The sequence below is a fragment of the Miscanthus floridulus genome, unplaced genomic scaffold (genome assembly GCF_019320115.1).
Source record: "Miscanthus floridulus cultivar M001 unplaced genomic scaffold, ASM1932011v1 fs_581_2_3, whole genome shotgun sequence".
Classification (NCBI taxonomy): Eukaryota; Viridiplantae; Streptophyta; class Magnoliopsida; order Poales; family Poaceae; genus Miscanthus; species Miscanthus floridulus.
In genome coordinates this window covers 17843-23578 of record NW_027096971.1, presented here as the reverse complement: position 1 = coordinate 23578, position 5736 = coordinate 17843, and the positions used below count along the sequence as shown (strand labels likewise).

The 5736-nt window shown below is 46.9% G+C and overlaps 1 pseudogene; it reads right to left on the bottom strand.

Annotated features, from left to right (window-relative positions):
- Positions 1-323: 323 nt before the first annotated feature.
- On the bottom strand, positions 324-4848 carry LOC136532333 (uncharacterized; annotated as a pseudogene).
- Between the last annotated feature and the right edge of the window lie 888 nt (positions 4849-5736).

The window sequence follows — 5736 nt, the reverse complement described above, 5'->3', positions numbered from 1 at the left end:
CACCACCACCCGTGATGACACTCACAGCGTCTTTTGCAATTTCAGCCTACTAAAGAAGGTTTGTTCTGAATGTGAATTGAGAAGGCCGCAAGTTTTCAGTGTGTCTAGTAGCACAAATCAAGCCCATGATATATGAACCCTATTTTCTTTTGGCTTCCTTCTTGTTTAGCCTTAGATTTACGTGTACTTCCACTTATCCTACATTTTATCACGATTATGCAGTAGATTGTATGTAGGGTATTAGTTCTAGTAGGAATCTTGACAAGCTGCTTTAGAAAATAGCTGGAAGCCTAGAACCAAAAGAGCAGAGCACAACGTACAGAGTCAAATAACCATCACAGTGCTGCTGGATATTCATCAATCGAGTGCCGTTCTACACCAGTTCAGTACCAACTCTGTCACATCCGGTGTTGCTGCATCATCGACCCAGTCAACACAAACAGCTCAATGTTTTACAGTTCTCCGAGATTCAGAAACTAAGAGGAGGAAGCCCTCCATCATGTCTACTGTTGGTAGTTCAGGCTAAGCAAGAGCCTTCTAAGTACTAATTAAGTTCTTGCCTAATATCAGTTTACTGCTCACTTGGTTGCCAGAAAGTACAATATCTCGCCATGGCAATACTGTTGTATGCACTTACAGTCAGAGAACAACCGCTGAGCAGTAGCATGTCTTGCCAATCGACTTCAACCCCGTAGTCACCCAACCACACCCTTCCTTGTAGCGTTCTACCTGACAAAGCGCCATCACAACAATGCTTAACTATTAGCCATGGCGCGTACTTGACAAGTATTGTATGCAGGAAAAACGACAATGACCAAAACAACGTACTTAAGGAAACCAAAGAATTCATGTTCACTTGTTCAGATAAAATGCACTAGACAGTGACATGACAACAAAATGGTATATGCAGTAGGGACAGAAAAGCAAAATAATAAAAACAAGTGCCTAAGGACCCTAGAATATGTGCTCATCTCAAATGCAGTACACTTCATGCCGAGACTGGTATGATAACAAACAACATATGCAGTTGATGTAGGCGGACCCTTGACAAATACCAGTTCAGTGACTGCCTCACTATCAAGCCCTGGCAACTAAACGCAAGATTTTGGATGTATGATTTTTGGTTCCAGCTCAGTTGAATTATTAACAGCCAAACGAACACGATAAGAAATCTGTCATTTGGTGTTGCTACTTACCACATCCAAGATTGTATCTGCTTCACCTTTCACCCCACCAAAGGTGAATATTGAGCCACCGAGCACAGCTGAAGAATGATATCCTCTGGTGTAGTTCATGGGTTCAACCATCATCCATGACGGCATCCTTGGCTCGCACGCCTCAACAGTAGCCACCATTGCTTTAGGCCAGTGTCGTATCCACCAATCGAGAATCTGGAAGAAAATACAAAGGCAAACTACGTCAACAAAGGATAGTATACACCCTGATGCCCCCCCTCATTTGCTGGGCACGCGTTATATATATAGCATTTTTTCAGAAGGCACATCCTACATATCTTCAGTTCATTGTTTCAACATAAAAAGAAAGAGTTACATGACCTACATCTTCTCATCAAGCACTGTAAGTGTATGACAGGCCCTTCCTGCACTCATCCTTGGTAGCATTTTCCAGTTAGGCTCCTGAGGATCAAGTCTTTCAGCAGTGCTGCCAATACACATCACAAAGTTAGCAGAATAGTTTTCTTGTTGTTCCTCTCACTTCAAATACCACTGCCATTATAGCAACAGAGAATATGCTAATGAACATTTATGAAATAATTCAGTTTATTTAGATTTGCACTAAACCATACGCCAGCGCATGAGGTTTAACTAACTGTTTTGAGATGTCTGGAGGTTTTATGAGCTGTTGTATTTCCACCAGATCAAAACTAAACCAATCAAGTACTAAGTACAGGCAGGAAAGTACATCACCTCAGATATTCAACACCATTGAAGCCACCAACAGCATAAATCACACCATTTAGTGCTACACCAGCTAGAGCTAAGCGCTGAAGAACAGTGTGACAAAGTCAGTCAAGCTAGAGAGTTTATCATATTATGTGGAGATTTGTGTCAGAAGCAAATATTTTCCCAAAAAGGACAGTACATCAAATTGAAATGGAACCAGGAACTGTTTTTCTTCACTGCAGAATTACACAGTTTTCATGAGTAAATGGTTATTATTTCCCAAGCTGTTTGTGTCTTAGGCAGATTTATGCATGTTCCACCAAGTCTAAGGGCTTCAGTAATGTATGAGAAAAAAAGTTTTCACATTCTAGAACAAATGAACGGTAGAAACTGATACCTTTTCCAGCATAGGTTGATTTTTTATCCACTTTCCATGAGTAGGATCAAACATCTCAACATCAGAGAAACACTCAGTTCCATCTCCACCACCAAATGCATAGATTCTCCCATTGACACTAACCCCAGCAAGGCTCCACTTGTCATGAGCCAACGATGGGCATGTGGACCAATCACCACGGCTTCGGTCATAACAGTCAACTGCATCCAAAAGATAAATGCAGAATCAGGACAGAGATTGAAATACGAGAGCTCAAGAGGGAACTAAACTTAGAAGCCAAGTAGTAACCTGTATCAAACCAGCAAACACCATCACCACCACCGAGAACAAATATCTTGCCCTCTAGTGCAACAGTTGAGGTATATGACTTGCCAACAGCCATTGGTTTGAGGGGTGTTACTACGTCCAATGAAGGGGAAAAAGAGTCTAGTGATGGCACAAATGAGAAGCCATCAAAACCACCAACTAGATAAATGACATCTTCTGAACCCAAGCATTGTTCTACAAACTGGTTAAGCGAATCGTCTAGGGTCAAAGGATCTATTTTAGAATTCAATGTTTTAACTGTTCCCTTTAGTACAACAATTCTTTTCAGTAATCTCTCATTCACCCCTTGTAAATGTTTGACTTCTTTGTTGGACCAAGCCTGCATTTTGAACATAAATTAGGTTTAACCACCAAAACTTTTTGCCAACAAATGAGATGTTTTTCCTATACTTTGGGCTTGCATCCTTTTTCTCTACTTCCATATTGAAAGAGTGAGGTTGAACAATCGATCATAGAGGATCCTAGCTGAAAGATTGATTAGAAACTAAGCAGGTGCGAGACTGATTTAGAAGCATAATGGGAAAATCTTTTCATTTCATCCTGCCTTGCTTCTTCCATGTCTTTAGGTAGGCCATGAACCAAAGACACTACAAGCATCTTATGGATTCTCCCTGTTAGTGCCGCATAACAAATTTAGCCACTCTAGAGTGCAAAATCTAGCTATTCCAATCCTACACGCATGCAGTCTACTATCATCAATATAATAATATACAAAAAATTACTCAACATAATGTCGCCTGCTTTATTCTCCTGGTTCCTACATTGCCATGCTAAGTTATCAACACATCTATTCAAAGTGCAATTTCTGGTTTATTTTTTTGCATATAACATTCCCACAAATTTAAGATTGCATGGTTCGGTATAACAGATGCAAGGCTTCTCATGAGGTTATAGCATAAAGAAGAGACCTGCTTCTTCTCCATCACCTCTATTCGTCCAGATAACTACAGCAATCATCTGCAACCAGAATTAGTGTGAGAAACAACGAGGACACGAATTGACCAACAGAGGAAAAAAAACACAAAACAAGGCTCATAGATCCGCTGCCACAAACAGAAGGTCCATCGACACACACACAGCCAGCATCGAGGATACAGAGGACCCCAAATCAGATGAAAAAACAAATCAATACTCCACCTGATCTAGAACCAAGAGGAGAGAAAAAGAACATTCCCGTCAGGAGAGGAGAAAAGTGAAAGGGTCCAGACCTTCTCGGAGCCTGCGGCTCCTCAGCACTGACCCTCGGATCCAGCCCACTCTGCCTTGCCCTGGTAGGAGGCAAGGCTGTGCGAGGCGGCGCCACAACAGTGGAGGACGGCGTCGAGTAGGTGCAGCCAGCCGACGCGGATAGCACGGTGGCAAGCCTCGGCAGGTCGGAGCGGACGAGAGCTGCAGCTGCGGCGACGCAACGCAGTGCTGCGCCGGGCACTAGGTGCTGGTGGTGGTGGTGGTGGAACGCCTCCCCCTGCAGCGCACAGACAGCTGGGGCGTGGTCTGGCTCTCCACGCCATGCTCGACCTCCATGGATGTGCCGGCGCCGTAATGATTAATAGGGTAGCAAGGAATCAAACAATTAAAAAAATTCCCCACCTTCTAGAACAGATCCTCCACCTCCCTCTCCCGGATGTCGCCGGGGAGGTTGCCGACGTAGATCGTGCGGCTCCAGCGCCTGCTCATCCTTCACCGCTGACCTACCAACAAAGCAAGAAGGGAAGAATTAATCAGCAAATCAGCCCCCGACGCGTCCGCGTCCGCATCCGCATCTACGCAACACGACACGACCCCCCACAAGAAAACAAATCTAGAAGGCAGCGGGGCACGAACCACCCGAGGAACGATGAGGAAAGGAGATTCCTACCTGAACAGCTGTGGCCAGAGGGAGATAGAGGTCGAGGCTAGGGTTCCGCTGTTGCGACTCTCGGCCCTTCCACTGCAGAACGCGAGGTCGTCGCTGCCAGCCAGCCTGCCGCAGTCACATCAAAGAAAACCAAATCACTGAAGCACAGGTATTGTGAAGATGCAGAGAAGAACAACGAGGACGGTGGTGTGATACCTGACCTGGGCGAGTTCAAACCTAGCTGCCAGCGATGACCTCACCGGCACCGGCACCGGATCTGGTGGGTAGATCGACGGATACGGCCACGGAGTCACCGGAGCAGCGCCGGGGGAGAGCAGGGGCTCGGACGCCGCCGCGGCCACCGGCGTTGGACGGCGCACCATGGCGCCGTGCCGGGGGACGCCGCTGCGCCGCGCACAGGGTGCGGGGAGCCTCGGCGGTCACGATGAGGAGCGAGGGAGAGGCGGAGCAGGTGCTGGAGAGGGCGCACTGCCGGTGCAGGCGATGGGGAGGGGCGGCGCTGTGAGAGGTGGAGCAGCGGCGCAGGGGAAGGAAGAGGGCAGGGCGACAGGCACGGAGGAGACGATGGGACGCCGATTGGAGGGGACGAAATATTTTTTCTGCGGACAGCCGGTTATCCCATGAAGAAGCAAGTGAAGTAAGCAAGCAAGTGAGTGTCGGCAGCTTCTGCATGCATGCAAGGAAGGGCCTAACGACATGCAAGTGAGTGTCGGCAGCTTCTGCATGCATACAAGGAAGGGCCCAACGACATGCGAGGATGCGTGCCGACCACCCGCACCGATGTCGAGAATCTCTCGTCCTCTGCTACTGTCCATCCTCATCTATCTCATCTGAGCCATGAAATTTCGATCTAACGCACCAAATAAAATGAACTGACGTGGATAGCCTAGAAGGCCGCCGATTCGGCGTGCCTTCATATCTTTAATATATGGCTCTCCTCGCGTGCTAATCACACACTACATTCCAGTAGAGAGTGTCGCCAAGCGTAGTCTTTTTTGTGACTTGACGGATGCTCCAAACCGCACAAGTGTGACACAGGTGCATGCTGTGGCCCGTGGATGGGTCGCCAACAGGCGGCCATACGGCGCCAACATTACTGTCCGCCTTGCATTGCTTGCGCTGTGTGTGCTGCTCATCAACCACAAGCTTCTTGCTTGCGACTCGGATCCCAAGGTTCCTGGCACATATTTTAATCAGATAGGACTAGTTACTGGTTACGGCTAAAAACTTTCAAATTAGCTAGAATTAGC